This window comes from Aquarana catesbeiana, linkage group LG04, assembly GCF_042186555.1.
Source record: "Aquarana catesbeiana isolate 2022-GZ linkage group LG04, ASM4218655v1, whole genome shotgun sequence".
NCBI classification, from domain to species: domain Eukaryota; kingdom Metazoa; phylum Chordata; class Amphibia; order Anura; family Ranidae; genus Aquarana; species Aquarana catesbeiana.
Genome location: NC_133327.1, coordinates 68,111,062 through 68,133,347, shown reverse-complemented (window position 1 = coordinate 68,133,347; position 22,286 = coordinate 68,111,062). Strand labels below are relative to the sequence as shown.

Sequence of the window (22,286 nt, the reverse complement as noted above, 5' to 3'; positions counted from 1 at the left end):
TGTTAAATGAATTCCAAGATATGGGATTGATTTTTCTGCCCATGTGAATGGGAGTGCAGCCCTAGCCGGGATCAATTCCATGCTTGTGAACGAAATATTAAGCACTAGGCATTTCTTAGGATTAATCATAAGGCCGGATAGGGCTGCAAATCCATCAAGAGCTGGTATTAAGTTAGGGCCAGAGACCTGTGGTGATGATAGAAAAAGTAATATATCGTCTGCAAATATACATAATTTGTGTGTAATACCTCCTACTTCAATGCCAGTTATAGTTTGGTTTGTTCTGATGTATTGGGCCATGGGTTCGAGTATAAGGGCAAAAAATAAGGGAGATAATGGGCAACCCTGTCGGGTACCTCTTTCGATATTAAAGGCATCAGATTTGTATCCAGCGTATTTTATATAGGCTTTGGGTTTATTATATAATGCTTTGATCCATGTTAAAAAGTGGGGTCCAAAACCCCATTTTTGTAATGAATATTGCATATATTGCCAGGATACTGTGTCAAATGCCCTCTTAATATCGAGAGATAGAAAACATAAAGGGATTTTCCGTTTTTTAGCAATATGTGCCAATAACACTGCCCTGCGTATATTATCGCCTGCCTGTCTATTTGGCATGAAGCCTACTTGATCTCTATGTATTCATTTTCCTATAATGCTATTGAGGCGTTTTGCTATTATTTTTGCTAATAATTTAATATCAAGGTTTAACAGAGAGATAGGCCAATAATTCACACAGGAAGTATCATCAGAAAGGGGTTTTGGGATCATACAAACAATTGCCATTAGTGTTTCTTGCCGGAAAGAATGTCCTTCTAGAAGTTTGTTAAAAGTTTTTAGTGAGAATGGGAGAGAGTATTTCTGAGAATGTTTTATAGTATAAAGCCGAGTAGCCGTCTGGGCCTGGTCTTTTGTTAAGTTTTAGGTCTTTTATGGCGTTAGCAACTTCATCTATAGTTATAGGCTCATCCAAACTGCTTTTTTGATTCTGAGACAACTCAGGTAAGGTTATTTTTGAGAAGAAGGATTCAGCCTCTGTAGGATTAAATTCATTGTTTGTCTTGTATAAAGTTGCGAGATGTGAGTGAAATTTATGGACTATTTTAACTGGATTACAAGTATAAACATTTTTTTAAAATTTCAAACGTATTGGTTTGAAAGATTTGTTAGTTGAATTTAATGCCCGAGCCAAATATGTACCTGGTTTGTTTGTATTCATGTAGAAATTGTGTTTGGAGCGTTTGAGGGATTTATCAACTGACTCAGTGAGAAATAGATCGTATTCCAATCTAGATTTTTCCAGATGAGATTTTGTACTCTGAGATGGATTATCTTGGAATGATATGTAGGCTGCATTAAAATTGAGTTCTAGTTTTTTTGCTAGATTTTTGCGTTCCCGTTTAAATAGTGCCATTTGTCTTTGTATTGTACCACGCAAGACAGGCTTATGAGCTTCCCACAGTGTTATTGGGGAAATGTCTGTTGTATTATTAATTGATATGTATTCCTTTAAAGCTTGTTCAATGGCCATCTGATGTAGTGGGTGTTTGAGCATTATGTCCGGTAAGTACCACGTTGGGTCATGCGCTTTTGGTATGGCTGAGGCTATAGTAGTGTATACTGCATTATGGTCAGACCACGGAATTGGAATTATATCTGATGCAATAATTTCTGGTATCATTCCTATTGTTAGAAAAATATGATCTATTCTGGTGAAGGTTTGATGAGGGTGCGAGAAATAAGTGAATTTCTTTTTCATTGGGTTACTTTCTCTCCACGAATCTACCAGATTGTATTTGGAAAGAAGTTGAGAAAAAGATAATCTAGAGGTTATTTTGGATGGTGTAAAAGGTGATTTATCTAGAAATGGGAGGAGGACCTGGTTCGAATCCCCGCACATTATCACTGTTCCTATTTTGTGTGTATTAATCACTTGTAATATATGTGAGAGGAATGGTGTAGGTTGTTTGTTAGGAGCGTAGTAGGAAATCACCGTGATTGCTGTATCCATTATATAACCCATGAGTATCAGGTATCTACCTTCTGGGTCTTTAATTTCTGATGATAAGGTGAATGGTGTGGATCGGTGAAATGCAATTAGAGTACCCCTTTGTTTGGTACAGGCAGAAACTGTGTAAATTTGTTGATAAAAAGGAGAAATATATTTTGGAGTAGAATCTTTGGTGAAGTGTGTTTCTTGGAGGCATACTATGTGAGCCTTCTTGTTATGGAAAGTACGGAAGGCTTTGGTCCTTTTTTGAGGGACATTTATTCCCTGAACATTCAGGGAAAGTATATTCAGTGGTGCCATGGCAACAGATCAAATAGTTTTGACTTACTTTTTGTTATGCAGAGCTGACTGCGCAGATCAACTTGTGTGGACTGAAGAGATGAAAAGATAGAAAAGAAAACAGTGAATTCTGGAGTAAAGAGTAAACAAAAAACATATGAGATTAGATGATACATTGTATAAATTATTTTTTGCAAGTAATCACAATTTACCCGTGAAAGAGAATAAATATCTCTCTCAGGGGAATAAGTGCCTTCGTCACACTCCCACATAATATGGTTGGGAGAATGAGGAGGGCTAATGGGGGTACACGGATCTTCCACTTACAGGAGAGAAGTGCTATGTCAAAAGACATCAAAATGATGATTCATTAATTGGAGTGCAGAATATAGTTTTTGTTGAAATTATTTATTCCAGGGGGGTTGTATATGGTTAGTCTTGCCCTAGGCTAAATAATTCAGTTAGAAAGGTACTGTTAATAACTTTGGTATTGATGAAGATAATTTGAATTATTTTGGGATTTTAACCCTTTTAGAGTAAACAATTACATATTTTATTCATACGTAACTGTTTAGATATGTTAACTCATAAAATTGAGGTTGTATTGCTTCAGATTAGAATAAACAAAAACATAGTTCTAGGAACTAGTTAGGTACTAATATATTTGTTTTAAGAAAAGAAAGAAAAAGCTTCCATTACTTCTGGATTATTGAACATATTTGTCCTAAAAAGTAATAAATCTATTGTTATTACCTGATAATATATAACTGAACAAGAATTTCCTTATTTCACTTATTATTCTAAGGCTATATGAATCAGAAGTAATTAGAAATATAACTGGAATGTAACATGATCCCACACAGTGTGTGACTATCAGAATGCAGTTACATTCAGTTATAAATATAGGTTTTTTATAGAGAACCATCTCTTAGTATAATAAATGAAGAGATATCAGGAATTAGGATGTCAGTCCATTGAATCTTCTTGGTCCATGGATGATGTAGCATAACGGCCTCTTTTGTGAGAATGATGATTCCCATTTTGTTCTGAAATTTTCTGGGTGCTGCCTGAAGGTGAAGATGATGCCATTCTTCTGCGTGTGGGGGTGTTGCTGCTTGTGGGTTCTGTCAGATTTAATTTTAAAAGGGTTTGTTGTAGTTCATCTGCTGATCTGCTTCTGTAAATTGTACCTTGGTAGTTAAATCTGACTGAAAAGGGGAATCCCCATTGATACATAATGTTGTGGCGTTGCAGTTCCATTAGTTGGGGTTTCATGGATCGTCTTTTAGTAATAGTAAGTTGGGATAGGTCAGCAAAAATTTGATAATTGTGTCCTTGAAAATTAAGTTCCTTTTTTTCTCTTGCAGCAATTAGTATTTGTTCTTTCGTTCTGTAATAATGAAATTTTGTGATTATATCACGTGGGGGTCCATCTTTCTTTTTGGCTGTGAGGGCTCTGTGTACTCTGTCCAGTTCTAAACGTTCAATAGGGATATCTGGCTTTAGTTCTTATAATAGAGCAGTAATAGTAGATTGCAGGTCTGTCACAGTTTCAGATATTCCCCTTATGCGCAAGTTTGAACTTCTGGCTCTATTTTCGTAATCTTCGAGCTTAGTTTGAAGTATTAAATTCTCTTCTTTTAATTGTTCCAATTCTGTTATATTTTCTTGGGTTGTAATTTCAATTTCATCAATTTTTATTTCTAATGGGGCGTACACACGGTCGGACTTTTCAGCTACAAAAGTCCGACAGCCTGTCCGACAGACTTTCGACGGACTTTCGACGGACTTGCGGCGGACTTTCTAACGAACAGACTTGCCTACACACGATCACACAAAAGTCCGTCGAATTCTTACGTGATGACGTACACCGGACTAAAATAAGGAAGTTGATAGCCAGTAGCCAATAGCTGCCCTAGCGTGGGTTTTTGTCCGTCAGACTAGCATACAGATGAGCGGATTTTTCGACCGGACTCGAGTCCGTCGGAAAGATTTGAAGCATGTTTCAAATCTAAAGTCCGTCGGATTTGAGGCTGAAAAAGTTCGTTGAAAGTCCGGAGAAGCCCACACACGATCGGATTACCAGCCAGCTTTAGTCCGTCAGCGTCCGTTGGACTTTTGTAGACGAAAAGTCCGACCGTGTGTACGCGGCATAAGGCTGCGGTGCGGTTTCCCAGCTCTCTTATTTCTTTGGTTAGGCTGTTTGTTATTTGGTCTGAGGTTTGTTTTAAAGCCTTATGAAGCATCTTTTCAAATTGTAATAATATTACTGGGGATGCTGAGGAGGCTTGTGGAGAAGTTTGTGAGAGGATTTGTTCTGTATCTGACTCAAATGGAGAGTCTTGCTGTGACATTTTCTGTCTGTGAGAGCGCCCTGATGCTGTATATTGTGAGGTGACTGGAGATGCTTTAGTTGCAGTGAGTGCCTGTGAGCTCTTTGTGAGGTGATTTTTATTTCTGCCACGGCTTCCTCCCAGTACCATATTTCCTGCCCAAACTTTCACAGTTTGTTCCCAGGGGCAAAAAGGTTCAAATGAATACCTTTTGAGCCTACAGGCTCCGCTTTGTCCTTCTCTTCTCTCCTCAGCGGTGTGGAGCTCTAACAATGCATGTCTGCTCCGCTAGGCTCCGCCTCCTGTTCCGCCAGTATATTTATTTTCAAGATATAACTCATTAGCATTCTGTGGTTTTGAGACCACTAAAAGACAGTAGTAGAAACAATTAATAATAACGTGTAAACCCACCTTTTGGAAAAAGTAATTAGAACAATAAGTAGCATAATAATTTGCCAAATATACTTCTAAATCTTTTGCTGAATGTCAGCTAAAAAGGCTCTAGAGATCTCTGAATGAAGAGACTACATGTCCCATCTGTCACTGTGGTAGTGGGACTGTAGTTATTGATGGAGCACAGTGAGGTCACTGTACCCGCAGTCCATTGTTTCTTCCTCCAGCTCCAGAACTGAAGGTCCATAACTCAGGGCTGGAGGAAAGGTCTTCAGGAGCCTGGGCATTGCACCCATGATCCATTGATCATAGTTGCAACGCTTTGCAGGCTCCAAAATATATAAATGCTTCAGACCCGTTTAGATCTATCCATTGTGTCGAGGCAACACGGATTTTAATACCCACAATACCCGCATGTCTGGCTGCTGCTTCCTTACTCTGCTAGCAGCACCAATCTCATCTCTGGCTATCACCTGAGGACAGTCACTTCACTGGCTGGATGGAAAGCTCTACAACCACTTAAACCCTTGTAGTGTGGCCGCAGCACCACCGCCAGGGAGAATTTGTAGGGATCCAAGGTTTTTTTTTTTTTCTTTTTTTTATAGCTTCAGCTTTAATCTACCATCCCTGAGCAGACAAGTCTGAATAGGCCCTTCATTGTAAGTTTACCATATTTTCAAAATGAAATCCCGGGACACTCTACCGACCATGCCCACTTTTAACTACACCCACAATACTTTCCCCTCATTTTTACCAACACCCAAAATACCTTGAGCGCCATGGGAGGAAGGATGTGGCATGCAAAGTGTGCTAAAGCAAATTGTGGGTGTGGCCAAATTGTGGAAATGGTGGGCAGAGTATAAGGGGTTATGGTCAAATAAAACCTGAGCCTATGTTGTTATAGGTTAAGAGAGTGTAAAGCATATAGGTCCGGGGTCAGAAGTAAGTTATGCACATAGTTCGGGGGTCAGGAGTAAGTAATGCACAGAATTCAGGGGTCAGGAGTAAGTAACGCACAGAGTTCAGGGGTCAGGAGAAAGTAACACAGAGTTCAAGGGTCAGGAATAAGTAACACACAGAGGTCAGGGGTCAGGAGTAACACACAGAGGTCAGGGGTCAGGAGTAAGTAACATATGGAGTGCAGGGGTCAGGAGTAACAAACAGAGTTTAGGGGTCAGGAGCAAGTAACACAGAGTTCAGGAGTAACACACGGAGTTCAGGGGTATAGAGTAAGTAACGCACATAGTTCAGGGGTCAGGAGTAAGTAACACACAGAGTTCAGGAGTCAGGAATAAGTAACACAGAGTTCAGGGGTCAGGAATAAGTAACACACGGAGTTCAGGGGTCAGGAGTGAGTAACACACAGAGTTCAGGAGTAAGTAACGCACAGAGTTCAGGGGTCAGGAATAAGTAACGCACAGAGTTCAGGGGTCAGGAGTAAGTAACGCACCGAGTTCAGGGGTCAGGAGTAAATAACGCACAGAGTTCTGGGGTCCGGAATAAGTAACGCACATAGTTCATGGGTCAGGAGTAAGTAACACACACAGAGTTCATTGGTCAGGAGTAAGTAACACACAAAGTTCAGGGGTCAAGAGTAAGTAATACACAGAGTTCATAGGTCAGGAGTAAGTAACACACAGAGTTCAGCGATCAGGAGTAAGTAACACACAAAGTTCATGGGTCAGGAGTACGTAAAGCACAGAGTTCATGGGTCAGGAGTAAGTAACACACAGAGTTCAGGGGTCAGGAGTAAGTAACGCACAGAGTTCATTGGTCAGGAGTAAGTAACGCACAGAGTTCAGGGGTCAGGAGTAAGTAACGCACAGAGATCAGGGGTCAGGAGTGAGTAACGCACAAAGTTCAGGGGTCAGGAGTAAGTAACACACAGAGTTCAGGGGTCAGGAATAAGTAACTCACAGAGTTCAGGGGTCAGGAGTAAGTAACACACAGAGTTCAGGGGTCAGGAGTTAGTAACACACAGAGTTCAGGGGTCAGGAGAGAGTAACACACAGAGTTCGGGGGTCAGGAGTAAGTAATGCACAGAGTTCAGGGGTCAGGAGTAAGTAACCCACAGAGTTCAGGGGTCAGGAGTAAGTAACGCACAGAATTCATGGGTCAGGAGTAAGTAACACACAGGGTTCAGGGGTCAGGAGTAAGTAACACACAGGGTTCAGGGGTCAGGAGTGACACACAGAGTTCAGGCCAGGGTCAGGAGTAAGTAACACACAGAGGTCAGGAGTAATTAACACACAGAGGTCAGGGGGCAGGAGTAAGAAACACACAGAGTTCAGGGGTCAGGAGTAACACACAGAGTTCAGGCCAGGGTCAGGAGTGAGTAACACACAGAGGTCAGGAGTAAGTATGAACTCCGGCGTGTTTGCACACTCCACGTGCCGAGCCCGCCAGGAAGTCGGCATGGCGCTGTGCTAATCACAGGCAGTGAGACATTTCCCGATCTCTGCAGCCGCACATCGGGAAAATGTCTCACTGTTTGTGATTAGCGCAGCGCCGTTCCGACTTCCTGGTGGGCTCGGCAGGTGGAGTGTGCGAACACCCCGGAGCTCATCCTTAGTCAGGACTAAGTAATGCACAGTGTTCGGGGGTCAGCAGTAAGTAACACACAGAGTTCAGGGGTCAGGAGTAAGTAACGCACAGATTTCAGGGGTCAGGAGTAACACACAGAGTTCAGGCCAGGGCCAGGAGTAAGTAACACACAAAAGTCAGGAGTAAGGATGAGCTCCGGCGTGTTTGCACACTCCACGTGCCGAGCCCGCCAGGAAGTCATCATGGCGCTGCGCTAATCACAGGCAGTGAGACATTTCCCGATCTCTGCAGCCGCACATCGGGAAAATGTCTCACTGCTTGTGATTAGCGCAGCACCGTGCCGACTTCCTGGTGGGCTCGGCACGTGGAGTGTGCAAACACGTCGGAGCTCATCCTTAGTCAGGACTAAGTAATGCACAGTGTTCGGGGGTCAGCAGTAAATAACGCACAGAGTTCAGGGGTCAGGAGTAAGTAAACGCACAAAGTTCAGGGGTCAGGAGTAAGTAACACACAGAGTTCAGGGGTCAGGAGTAAGTAACACACAGTGTTCAGGGGTCAGCAGTAAGTAACGCACAGAGTTCAGGGGTCAGGAGTAAGTAACACACAGGGTTCAGGGGTCAGGAGTAACACACAGAGTTCGGGCCAGGGTCAGGAGTAAGTAACACACACAGAGGTCAGGAGTAAGTAACACACAGAGGTCAGGGGTCAGGAGTAAGTAACGCACAGAGTTCAGGGGTCAGGAGTAACACACAGATTTCAGGCCAGGGCCAGGAGTAAGTAACACACAGAGGTCAGGAGTAAGTATGAACTCCGGTGTGTTTGCACACTCCACGTGCCGAGCCCGCCAGGAAGTCGGCATGGCGCTGCGCTAATCACAGGCAGTGAGACATTTCCCGATCTCTGCAGCCGCACATCGGGAAAATGTCTCACTGTTTGTGATTAGCGCAGTGCCGTTCCGACTTCCTGGCGGGCTCGGCAGGTGGAGTGTGCGAACACCCCAGGACTAAGTAATGCACAGTGTTCGGGGGTCAGCAGTAAGTAACACACAGAGTTCAGGGGTCAGGAGTAAGTAACACACAGAGTTCAGGGGTCAGGCGTAAGTAACACACAGAGGTCAGGAGTAAGTAAAACACAGAGACCAGGAGTAAGTAACACACAGAGGTCAAGGGTCAGGAGTAACACACAGAGGTCAGGAGTAAGTAACACACAGAGGTCAGGAGTAAGTAACACACAGAGGTCAAGGGTCAGGAGTAGCACACAGAGGTCAAGGGTCAGGAGTAAGTAACATACAGAGTTCAGGGGTCAGGAGTAAGTAACACACAGAGTTCAGGGGTCAGGCGTAAGTAACACACAGAGGTCAGGAGTAAGTAAAACACAGTGACCAGGCGTAAGTAACACACAGAGGTCAAGGGTCAGGAGTAACACACAGAGGTCAGGAGTAACACACAGAGGTCAGGAGTAAGTAACACACAGAGGTCAAGGGTCAGGAGTAACACACAGAGGTCAGGAATAAGTAACACACAGAGGTTAAGGGTCAGGAGTAGCACAAAGAGGTCAGGAGTAACACACAGAGGTCAGGGGTCAGGAGTAAGTAACACACAGAGGTCAGCAGTAACATACAGAGTTCATGGGTCAGGAGTAAGTAAAACACAGAGATCAGGAGTAAGTAAAACACAGAGACCAGGAGTAAGTAACACACAGAGGTCAAGGGTCAGGAGTAACACACAGAGGTCAGGAGTAAGTAACACACAGAGGTCAAGGGTCAGGAGTAACACACAGAGGTCAAGGGTCAGGAGTAACACACAGAGGTCAGGAGTAAGTAACACACAGAGGTCAAGGGTCAGGAGTAAGTAACATACAGAGTTCAGGGGTCAGGAGTAAGTAACACACAGAGGTCAAGGGTCAGGAGTAAGTAACATACAGAGTTCAGGAGTAAGTAACACACAGAGTTCAGGGGTCAGGCATAAGTAACACACAGAGGTCAAGGGTCAGGAGTAAGTAACATACAGAGTCCAGGGGTCAGGAGTAAGTAACACACAGAGTTCAGGGGTCAGGCGTAAGTAACACACAGAGGTCAGGAGTAAGTAAAACACAGTGACCAGGAGTAAGTAACACACAGAGGTCAGGGGTCAGGAGTAACACACAGAGGTCAGGGGTCAGGAGTAACACACAGAGGTCAGGGGTCAGGAGTAAGTAACGTACAGAGTTCAGGGTGTTTACCATAGAATCCTTCAGTTGGCACTGTGCCCACAGTTGTATAAGGACAGACAGGTCACCGGAGGATGTCACAGTGACTCCACTCTTCTAGGAGAACAGACAATACATATCCTTCCTATACAATCAGTGAATATACCCCTTCATCCTCCTCTCACCTGCACTCACTGTCCTCTCCAGTTTTCTCGTACTGCACACAAAGTAGACCCTCCTCCAAAGTTATTATGTATCCTTCCGCGAATAGAAGAAATGATGCTTCTCTCCCAGCAGCGCTGTCATTCACTTTTCAGGGAAAAGTTCTTCAACTGCCACCTGACAAATAAAATAATGTCTTCAGAAGATATATTCACAATCCCTGTATAGTATATTTGTTACTATCTTAAGTTTGTCTTATATAGTGTCTTCAGGGTACTTGTTCGCATGTTCCATCTCCATAGAGAAAAGAGTCCCTGTATATAATATATATGATATCCTTTCGCCGGTCTTCTAGTCCTGTATGGTAACCATAGCGACGCATTTGTTACTGTTGCTAATGCTCCACGAGTGTCGTTTTTCAGCCTATCAGGCGGCTGCCTTTGAATGTGGGCGGAGTTGTAATGAGCCTGGGCAGCAAATAAGGTTCCTGGAAAGCAGTGGTCCCGCCCTGACTGTGTGAAGTGACATTGGTCAGTGCTGGATGGACACAGAGCGGTGAGAGGTGAGAGGAGCTGTCCCCATTATAATGATAGGAGGACATTGGATATTCGGGATCTGTACAGAACATAGACTGGGGATTTGTATTTCTATCATATCAGATGTATAATCCTATAGGAGGGAAGGGAAGTCAGTGCATATTGTGTGTGGGGAGCTTCCAGAGCTCAGCACTGCTCATTACATATATACTCTACATCACTAGGTGATCTGTATATTGTCAGGGGAGTTGAAGTGGAACAAACAAAGACAAAACCTTTTTATTTTTTTTTTATTTTGAATAGAGTATGGAGGGAACACCTGCCAGGTTTTTATTGCTGTCTGTGTCCCCATAAGAGAGACTCACCCTATTTGTCCTGCTGAGAGTAAAAGTCAAAGAAAATTTCACATTTTAGGTTGTCACCAGAACAGGAATATAGGGAAAATCTTCCAATGGGGACACTAGTTCTGGTGACAACCAAGGTTTTCCCCTCACTTCCTGTTTTGTGTATAGGACAGGAAGTGAAGGGATATCTCTCCAATGGGACACAGGTGGCAAAACCAATGACAGGGGTTATAATAACCTCTTTTGCTCTATCAAAAATAAAAAAAAAACATCCTAACTCTTATGCTCTGTGTGTTACTTACTCCTGATCCTTTAATTCTGTTTAGTACTTATTCTGGACCCCTGATCTCTATGTGCTACTTATTCTGGACCCCTGATCTCTATATGCTACTTATTCTGGACCCCTGATCTCTATGTGCTACTTATTCTGGACCCCTGATCTCTATGTGCTACTTATTCTGGACCCCTGATCTCTATGTGCTACTTAATGCAGACCCCTGATCCCTATGTGCTTCTTATTCCAGACCCCTGATCTTTATGCTCTACTTATTCTAGACCCCTGATCTCTATGTGCTACTTGCTCCTGACTCCTGAATTCTGTGCGTTACTTAGTCTTGTCCCATGTACTCTGTGTGTTAATTACGAAGAGTGGGGTCACTGTGACAGTATCTGGAGGCCCATCTGTTCTTATAGAAGAGTGGGGTCACTGTGAAACCATCCAAAGTCTTTGTGACACCATCTGAGGTCCTGTCTGTTCTAATAGAAAATTGGGGTCACTGTGACACCAGCCAGGGTCCTGTCTGTACCTACGGTATAAAAGTGTGGGATCACTGTTACACCAGCAAGGATCCTGTCAGTACTCACAGACGTTTGGGGTCACTGTAACACCATTCAGGGACAGAAGAATGAGATCACTGAGACGCCAACTGGGGTCCTGTCTGTTCTTATAGAGAGTGAGGTCACTGTAACACAAGCCGGGGTCATGTACTTATAGAAGTGTGGAGTCAGTGTGACACCAGCCGGTTGTCCTGCCTGTACTTATAGAAGTGCAGGGTCACTGTGATATCATCCGGGGTCCAGATTGTACTTATAGAAGTGTGGGGTCACTGTGATATCATCCGGGGTCCAGATTGTACTTATAGAAGTGTGGGGTCACTGTGATATCATCCGGGGTCCAGATTGTACTTATAGAAGTGTGGGGTCACTGTGACATCAATCTGGGTCCTGTCTATTTAAACAGAAGTATGGGGCCACCCTGATGTCATCTGGGGTCCTGCCTGGCCTTTATAGAAGTGTTGGGTCACCATGATGCTAGCAGGGAACCGTAGAATGTTATTTAGCCTGTGTTTTCCTTGCTTACGCTGGACATGCATGGATAGAAATTCAGCCGGTGCAGTGGTGACTGACTACATTTTCATCCATGTATGGGCATGCTGGATGTACAGAAGTCAATCTACCGACCGATTTCTGTATAACCAACCTATAGCTGGCGGCACTGATCAGTCTATTATGACGGCGGGGCAGTCATAATATAATACCTCATCAGGAAGGATTCCCCCGTTCACATTGAATATGTGGATGGGAGAATCAGGTAATTTTTTTCATTTAACACACTATTGAATGAAATAAAATGAGGAGTGTATGGGCTGCCTTAAGTGCTTACTCTTCATGTCTGCAGTCTCTGCTCTGACCATCTCATGTCACATACCTGCAATTTCTGACCATCTCCTGTAACATGTCTGCAGTCTCTGACCATCTCCTGTCACATGTCTGCAGTCTCTGATCATCTCCTGTCACATGTCTGCAGTCTCTGACTATCTCCTGTCACATGTCTGCAGTCTCTGATCATCTCCTGTCACATGTCTGCAGTCTCTGATCATCTCCTGTCACATGTCTGCAGTCTCTGACTATCTCCTGTCACATGTCTGCAGTCTCTGACCATCTCCTTATGTTCCTGGATTAGGCTCAAACGTAACGGGTGCTGCAGCAACATCCAGCTGGAAACTGGAACAACCACAGAGCCACTTTCATATTTGCCAGCACACCTTGGATCACAAATGTCGTCTGGATGGCTATTTTTATTGAAGAATGACATCACAACAAGATGCAACGTTTCTGAGCTGCGCAGGACCCCTTTGTCAGGCATGCGATGACAAAGGGGTACTGCACGGCTCTGAAAAGTTGCACCTTTCTTGTTGTGATATGATCATTCTTCAATAAAAATTGCCTTCTGGATCGGTGGTGTGGTGGCAAATATGAAAGGGCCACAGTTGACTCCCTTACCATCCCTAATATATCAAGAATGTTTAAGACCATTTATCTAGGAGCTTCAGAATGCCTATGACTTTCTTTAGAATTCTGTCATTCCTCCTCATGAAAAATATTGGTACTCGTAAATTCATGTACCTGTTCAAAACAGGTCTCTGTCCATGTCTGCCAACTCCTAATTGGTCCTAATTAGCTCAAATTTCATTATCAAGGGATGGAAGGTATTTTTTTTTTTTATTTGGTGCAGGCATATTGCTACTTTGTAAAAGAATTATCTGAATCAAAGTTTATACCCATAAAAGAAAAAAGTTGCATACGGTATCTGGTGGCAGCCAGTCTTGGAAGAAACAATAGCAATTTTTCCGAAAAAATCTCCACTAGTCAGCTGATATGTCTGGCTGGGCTATTCCTTCTTGCATGCTTTGATACTAATGTGTCTTCTTGGGTATTCTGTGCATTCATATTTATGAGAAGATTTTTTCTTTATCGTACATCATACATATACCATAATAGCTAACTGGGTTATACGCCACCTATAGGTGAATGGAAGACAGGAAGTCCTCCCCTATATAACCCCTCCTACACAGGAAGTACCTCAGTTTTTTTCACCAGTGTCTTATAAGGTGATGGTCATGGTTGGAGAAGCTCTCCATGATCTAGCTAAGAGAATGGTCCTGGAACAGATCTTGAAGGATTTAAAGGGCTATATAATCGGATCCATCCGGACAGTGATAGACTAAAATGGATGGTAACCAAACCTCGTTTACACAAGAAGATTACGAGGTATTGCCTGTAATGTGACCCTTTGGCGCTGGACCTTGGGATCTGGACCCTTGGTCAGAAAAAAGATCAGGGTGCTTTACAGGTCTAATGGAGTGGCCCCATATTCAGGGAGACCCAGTCCTTGAAGGTCCAAGAGATAGAGACCCGCCGTGACGGGGGAAGATTGGAATCTAGCTTTTTAGCAGAATCCTGGTAAGTGTTTAAAAAAAAAACCTCTTTTTGCACTTGTTTAAACCGAAAAATGTATTTGCAGTCTCTTACTTTATAGGACCAGGTGTCATATTTTTTCTGTCCACTGGGGGCAGTGGTGTTGCCCCTGTACACCTAGTTCCTACGCCGGCGCCTTCGGTGGCCTTTTCCCACCAGTATTTATGCGGTCATAGGGGGCGCGCACATGAGCGTGTGCAGGAATGGTGCAAACCAGCATGCATGAGGGACGTGCACGTAGGAGGGACGTGATAGGTGTACAGGATGCTATGAGCGTGCATGTGGTAAACGTGCACACCGGACATGCGCAGTAGGGGCGGAAGCGGCCATATTAGGAGCTGTTCCAGCCCTAGGCTTCTGTAAGCAGGCTGGAAGGGACATAGAGCGACGTCAGCTGGGCACGTGAGTCACTGTGGGTGGATGGACCAGGGCACCACAGGTCCTGTTAGAGCTCTGTACTGCAAGGACTAAGTGTAGTATTTTCAGGGCGGTTGAATTGCATAAAGTGGGGTTTTTTATTACCTCAAGTTTTTGTCTTAGGCATGTCTTCCCGGAAGAGGAGTGGGGGAGGCACAGCAGGAAGGGGTGCAAATGCACCACCATCGGTATTGGAGGATGCTAGCCTTACATCTGCTGTGTTTAAGTCTCCTGAAAGACCTGAGGCAACTGGCCAGTCTGAGCCATTACGGTTGTCAGACATTGTAGCAACAGCTAATGCTTATGCCTCAACTTACCTCACAAAGGACGACTTAGCATCAGCTTTGGCTGGGCTGGAGAGAAAAATAGCAGGTATGATTGCTTCAGTTTACCAAGGTGGAATGAAACGGGATAGACCCCCTTTTCCTGAGCCCCCATCTGCATTGGAACAGGATTGGGCAGAAGAGGTGGAAGAAGTGGCAGTAAATGACCGGAAAGAAGGTCAGGCCACAGATTCCACTTCTGAGGAGTCAGGTTCTGAAGAACCGTTTTCAGCCTTTCAATCCCAGAGACTGCTAATCCAGTCCCTCAAGGAGATGGTCCGATCAGGATTTAAATTGCAGCCTGTAGAGGTCCCTGAGGTTTCCTTTTCTTCTTTAGGATCTCTGTGGCCTCCACAGAGTTTACAGGCTTTTCCCTTGCATCTGTTGCTAGAGCAGAATGTGTATGCTGACTGGGAGCAACTTTTTATCCCTCCTAAAAGGTTTGCACTTTTGTACCCTATGGAGGAAAAGCTTATAAGAAAATGGAGTATGCCATCTGTGGACGCTGCCATTTCCTCTGTTAATAAGAGTCTTACCTGTCTTGTAGATAATGTCCAGGTATTTAAAGATCCAGCAGATAAGAAATTGGAGTCTTTATTAAAGACTTCATTTACTATTGCCGGGTCTGCTGCACAACTGGCAGTGGTAGCTATTGGTATCTGTCAGTCTTTAAAGGACCAGGTGAAGCGGGTAACTCATGCCGCGTACACACGGTCGGACTTTTCGTCTACAAAAGTCCAACGGACGCTGACGGACTAAAGCTGGCTGGTAATCCGATCGTGTGTGGGCTTCTCCGGACTTTCAACTGACTTTTTTAGCCTCAAATCCGACGGACTTTAGATTTGAAACATGCTTCAAATCTTTACGTCGTAAGTACGACGGACCCCGAAATCCGCTCGTCTGTGTGCTAGTCCGACGGACAAAAACCCATGCTAGGGCAGCTATTGGCTACTGGCTATGAACTTCCTTATTTTAGTCCGGTGTACGTCATCACGTACGAATCCGTCGGACTTTTGTGTGGTCGTGTGTAGGCAAGTCCGTTCGTAAGAAAGTCTGCCGCAAGTCCGCCGAAGGTACGTCGGAAGTATGTCGGACAGGCTGTCGGACTTTTGTAGACGAAAAGTCCGACCGTGTGTACGCGGCATAAGACTGTTCCCGATCAAGGGGTATCTGCGGAGGATTTGGCAGAATTACCTCGTGCCTTATGTTTTGCAGTGGATGTCCTTAAGGATTCCATACAACAGGTGTCCTGGTTGGCCCTGCTGTCAGTACATATGCGCAGGATTCTTTGGTTAAAAAACTGGTCTGCGGAATTACCCTGCAAAAGATTATTAGCTGTTTTCCCCTTTCACGGGGAGCGGCTATTTGGAGACGACCTGGATAAGTATATCCAGAAGATTTCAGGGGGTAAGAGTGCACTTCTACCAGTTAAGAAGAGGAGCAGACAACCTTTCTTTAAGATGTCTAGTGCTTCAGTACCCATCACTTCTAATTTCAGGCAGTATCGACGGCCTGAGCCGTCCAGGTCTAGGGGAAAGCCTCAAGGCCAGGGGCAGAAAAAGCCCTGGGCCCAGAGACCCCCTAAAGTCAGTCCCAAGCCCTCATTATGAAGGTGCACCCCCACTCATGCGGGTGGGGGGGAGGCTATTAGAGTTCTCAGACGCCTGGGTAGAAGTGATCCGAGACAGGTGGGTTGTTTCTACTGTGTCTCAGGGATACAAAATAGAATTCTGGGAGCTTCCCCCCTCTCGGTTCTTGAAGTCCAACGTCCCCATAGACCCAGTAAAAAAGAGGTCTTTTCTTCAGGCAATAGATCAGCTGGGATCACAAGGAGTGATTTCAGAGGTTCCAGTCAACGAAAGATTTGAGGGCTTTTACTCAAATCTTTTCTTAATCCCAAAGTCAAATAGAGATGTAAGGCCTATTCTGGACCTCAAGGCTCTGAATCAGTTTCTAGTCATTCGTTCTTTCCAGATGGAGTCAATTTGTTCAGTCGTAGCCTCCTTGCACGGAGAGGAATTCTTGGCGTCAAGGATGCGTACCTACACGTGCCAATCTGCAGGTTCCATCAAAGGTTTCTGCGATTCGCAGTGGGCGACCAACATTTTCAGTTTGTGGCGCTGCCCTTCGGGTTAGCCACGGCAGCTCGGGTATTCACAAAGGTATTGGCTCTGGTATTGGCAGTTCTAAGATCTCAGGGAATATCGGCTGCAGGATACCTGGACGATCTACTATTGATAGATCAAACGGTTCCAGACCTGAGGCGGAACGTGGCCCGGGCAGTTCAATCCTTTGAGCGACTGGCTTGGATTCTGAACTGGTCAAAATCGGCCCTGCAGCCGGTTCAGCGCCTAGAGTATCTGGGGCTAATACTAGGCAAAGGTATTTTTGCCTCCAGAGAAGGTCAGAGTCATGAAAAAACCTTGTCCAGGTCATAAAAGGGAAAAGATATCCCTCTATTCGCCTGTGTATGAGGCTACTGGGGAAATGGTATCTTTATTCGAAGCAGTCCCTTATGCACAGTTCCACTCCAGATCACTTCAGAACAACATTCTGTCTGTCTGGAACAAGGCTGTCCAGACTCTGGACTGGCACATGTCTCTTCGGCTGAAGGTGCGTCAGAGTCTCAGTTGGTGGATTTTAACCAAGAATCTGGTAAAAGGAAAGACCTTTTTGCCTGTGGCCTGGAGGGTGGTGACGACACACGCCAGTCTCTCTGGATGGGGGGCAGTCCTAGAGGAGGCCACCGTCCAGGCCCAGGGAGGGTGGTCCTGGAGGGAGAGGAGCTTGCCCATCAACATTTTGGAGATTCGGGCAGCTTGCTTGGCTCTAAGCTTCTGGACTTCCAGACTACAGGGATGTCCTGTGAGGGTCCAGTCAGACAATGCCACGGCTGTGGCATACATCAATCTCCAGGGAGACACCAGAAGTCAGACAGTCCAGAAGGAAGTGGATCGCATGCTGACCTGGGCAGAAAGATTTGTTCCATCCCTATAGGTGGTGTTTATTCCGGGAGTGGAAAATTGGCAGGCGGATTTTTTGAGTCGCCAGCAAATGTTTCCAGGGGAGTGGTCCCTAAATCCAGAGGTCTTTGCATCGATCTGCCGCTGATGGGGGTTCCGGATGTATACCTTCTGACGTCCAGGTTCAACAAGAAACTAGACAGGTCTGTGTCCAGAACCAGGGACCCGCTTTCATTAGGGGCAGATGCCTTGATAATTCCGTGGGATCAGTTTTCCTTGATATATGCCTTCCCTCCAATCCGGCTGTTGCCAAGGCTACTATGCAGGATCCGGGAAAAGAGAAAGCCAGTGATCTTAGTAGCTCCAGCCTGGCCCAGAAGGACTTGGCACGCACAGATTGTAAGGCTGGCAGTGGGAAACCCCTGGGTTCTTCCACTCCGTCCGGATCTGCTCTCACAGGGTCCAATAGTCCACCCAGCTTTACGGTCTCTAAATTTAACAGTTTGGCTGTTATAACCAGAATCTTAAAGGACTGGGCCATTTTTGGGTCAGTATTGTCTACCATGTTGAATGCTAGGAAGCTAGTCTCTAGAAGTATCTACTATAGAGTCTGGAGATCCTATATTGCCTGGTGTGAGGCCAGGAGGTGGCAATCCTGCAGATATGTCATCGGGAGAGTTTTGGCTTTTTTGCAAAAAGGGGAGGATATGAATCTGGCTTTAAGTACAATTAAGGGTCAAATTTTGGCCTTAGCGATCTTTTTTCAGAGGCCTAATGCTTCTCACACCTTAGTATGAACGTTTGTACAGGGGATGATTCGTTTGCTTCCACCGGTCAGGCCACCTCTGTGCCCTTGGGATTTAAATTTAGTCCTGGGGGTTTTACAGAGGCAGCCTTTTGAGCCTATCTGGCAGATTCCTCTGGTCCGCTTGACAAGAAAATGAGTTTTCTTGGTGGCAGTGACGTCGGCCAGGAGGGTGTTGGAGTTGGCGGCTCTGTCCTGTAAAGAACCTTATTCGATCTTGCCCCAGGATAGGGCGGTTTTGTGGCCACAACCAGAATTTTTGCCCAAGGTAGTGTCCAGTTTTCATCTAAATTTATTCAGGATATCATTCTACCTTCCTTTTTTCTGAATCCACAGTCTGCAGAGGAGAAACGATTTCATTCTCTTGATAAAGTATGGGCTAACAGGGTCTATCTGAGAATGTTGGCTCAGATGCGGAAGACTGATATTCTGTTTGTATTGCCAGAAGGTCCCAAGATGGGACAGGCAGCATCTAAGTCAACTATTTCTCAATGGATCCGCCAAGTGATTGGTCAGGCATATGGATTAAGGGGTAAGGCCCCGCCCATGGGCCTAGCGTCAGGGATCGCAGGGGTTGCCATGGCGACCCGGCCCCTGCTTCAGGGGGGCCCGTGCGGGGTCCCTGTCATATCAGGTTTCATGCCGCTGTGCCTGTGTGGGGGCGGCAGGGTTACTTGAGAAGCCTTTACGTAAGAAATAATGTGCGTCAGGTGGAACGGGGCCGCTGAGTTGAATGGGCGGGCCATCAGCTCTCCATTCTCTTCTACAGAACATCGCATCTGGGCTGCCTCCAAGCAGCGTGAGTGTTCTCCCTGTCCATGCTGCTCTGTGATCTGGTTCTGCCCCCTCAACCCCTTACAGCTCTCACTGCAAGTCCAGCGTGCTTATCTCTCCTCACCATCCTCATCTCTCATGGCCTCCCCCCGGCCCCCCCCTCACCTGTTCTCAGTCATGGCGGGGCCCGGCTGGGGATACATGCTTTTAAGCTGGAGCCATTAGGAAACAGAGATATTGCAAGCAAGTGCATCAAGGGGTCAGATGCAGGGGGGAGGAGGGGGGTATGTGGAGGAAGTTCGACCACTCTAGAGTCCAGGACACTGACATGGCTGGGGGGCTTCTATACATTGAGTGGGACTGAGACTTCTCTGAACTCCCCCTGTACTGGGAACATCCCATATGTGAGGAACCCAGCATGGGGGAGGGGTGAGTCCTGGACATGCTGGGACTTGTAGTGACTGTGTGCCTTTCCCTAATTCTGTGCTGCACAAGGTTCAGATGAATGTACAAATAAGCAAATAACATAAAGAACATCAATAACAGAGATCATTAATACCCTACTGGATATTACAACTAAAATCACCAGTGCTGCACATAATTTAAAAAAGGGCAAACAAAGCGTAATAAATAGATAAAAAAGGAAAAATTCCATATACAGATCAAATTCATCAAATCATCAATAAAGTTCAGGTGAATGTCCAAATGACAAATAAATATATAAAACATAAAAATCAATAGTACCCTACTGGTTATTGCAACCAAAAGCACCAGTGCTGTAAAAAATGAAGGGTCTTGATGTGAGGTGAGCTGTTAGCACACACGGAGTGATCACACCATCACTTAAGGATTTCGTCATATATGCACGTCTATCACCACTGGGATCTGTCTTATTACTTGGACACATTGATGTGGGATGTGAAACACAAAAAAGGACACTTTATTGATGAACTTTATTATCTATGAAATTTATTTGGTTTACCTATTCGCATATTTGCACATATTTTGATTTCTTACAGCATTGGTGCATATTTGGTTGCAATACCCAGCAGGGTCATCCTATTTGGATATTGCTACCGCATTAATGAACTTTATCTGCATGTGCAATTATCTTGCTTTGTTTGCACAATTTTTAATATTTGCAGCACTGGTGCTTTTGGTTGCAATATCCAGCAGGGTACTATTGATTTTTATGTCTTATTTATTTGCACATTCATTCAATTGAACTTCATTGATGAATTTGATCTGTATACATGGTATTTTTCCTTTTTATCTATTTATTCCGCTTTGTTTGCACATTTTTAATTATGTGCAGCACTGGTGTTTTTAGTTGTAATATCGAGTAGAGTATTAATGATCTCTGTTATTGATGTTCCTTACATTATTTGCTTATTTGTACATTCATCTAAACCTCTTGCAGCACTGGAGTTTTGATTTAGTACCCAATAGGTCTTTTTGTGTTATGCATTTTTACACTTTGTTTTATTGAATTAGGGATAGCGCCACACTTTTTATTTTTAGTAAGTGTGGGGACACATTATAGTGTTGGCAACTGCCATTGGCTGTTTTTTGCCATATTAGTTGTTATTGGTTAGCGCATAAGTAATCATATTCTCTTTATCCACTACCCTACTGACGCCTTCCACTGCTCTACTGACTGACACCGTCCACTGTCCTACTGACACCTTCCACTGCTCTGCTGACACCTTCCACTGCTCTGCTGACACCTTCCACTGCTCTGCTGACACCTTCCACTGCTCTGCTGACACCTTCCACTGCCCTGCTGACACCTTCCAATGCCCTGTTGACACCGTCCACTGCCCTGCTGACACCGCCCACTGCTCTACTGACACCTTCCACTGCTCTACTGGCTGACACCGTCCACTGCCCTACTGACACCTTCCACTGCTCTACTGACACCGTCCACTGCCCTACTGACACCTTCCACTGTCCTACTGACACCATCCACTGCCCTACTGACACCATCCACTGCCCTACTGACACCATCCACTGCCCTACTGACACCTTCCGCTGCCCTACTAACACCGTCCACTGCTCTACTGACACCGTCCACTGCCCTACTGACACCTTCCACTGCCCTACTGACACCTTCCACTGCTCTACTGACACCGTCCACTGCCCTACTGACACCTTCCACTGCCCTACTGACACCTTCCACTGCCCTACTGACACCATCCACTGCTCTGACTGACACTTTCCACTGCTCTGACTGAAACTTTCCACTGTTCTACTGACACTTTCCACTGCTCTACTGACTGACACCTTCCACTGCTCTACTGACACTGTCCAATGCTCTGACTGACACCGTCCACTGCTCTGACTGACACCGTCCACTGCTCTACTGACACCTTCCACTGCTCTACTGACACCGTCCACTGCCCTGCTGACACCGTCCACTGCCCTGCTGACACCGTCCACTGCTCTGCTGACACCGTCCACTGCTCTGCTGACACCGCCCACTGCTCTACTGACACCTTCCACTGCTCTACTGACTGACACCGTCCACTGTCCTACTGACACCTTCCACTGCTCTGCTGTCACCTTCCACTGCTCTGCTGACACCTTCCACTGCCCTGCTGACACCTTCCACTGCCCTGCTGACACCTTCCACTGCCCTGCTGACACCGTCCACTGCCCTGCTGACACCGTCCACTGCCCTGCTGACACCGTCCACTGCCCTGCTGACACCGTCCACTGCTCTGCTGACACCGCCCACTGCTCTACTGACACCTTCCACTGCTCTACTGGCTGACACCGTCCACTGCCCTACTGACACCTTCCACTGCTCTACTGACACCGTCCACTGCCCTACTGACACCTTCCACTGTCCTACTGACACCATCCACTGCCCTACTGACACCTTCCACTGCCCTACTGACACCTTCCGCTGCCCTACTAACACCGTCCACTGCTCTACTGACACCGTCCACTGC

The 22,286-nt window shown here is 45.4% G+C and overlaps 2 protein-coding genes across 4 annotated transcripts in view; one reads left to right on the top strand and one right to left on the bottom strand.

The window, feature by feature from the left end:
• Nucleotides 1-10,428, bottom strand: part of PFN4 (profilin family member 4) — a 33,597-nt gene extending 23,169 nt beyond the window's left edge. The window contains exons 1-3 of one of the 3 annotated variants that reach the window (XM_073625302.1): nt 9,936-10,428; nt 4,835-4,991; nt 2,343-2,385 (exon numbers count right to left, since the gene is read on the bottom strand). The gene's annotated coding sequence lies outside the window, so the exon portion shown is untranslated. The remainder of the gene's footprint in view (nt 1-2,342; nt 2,386-4,834; nt 4,992-9,935) is intronic. The other 2 variants (XM_073625300.1, XM_073625301.1) reach the window with 2 other exon arrangements.
• The window catches only part of LOC141139310 (protein FAM228B-like), a 56,501-nt gene continuing 44,560 nt past the window's right edge, over nt 10,346-22,286 (top strand). Inside the window, exon 1 of the mRNA XM_073625298.1 lies at nt 10,346-10,474. The gene's annotated coding sequence lies outside the window, so the exon portion shown is untranslated. The remainder of the gene's footprint in view (nt 10,475-22,286) is intronic.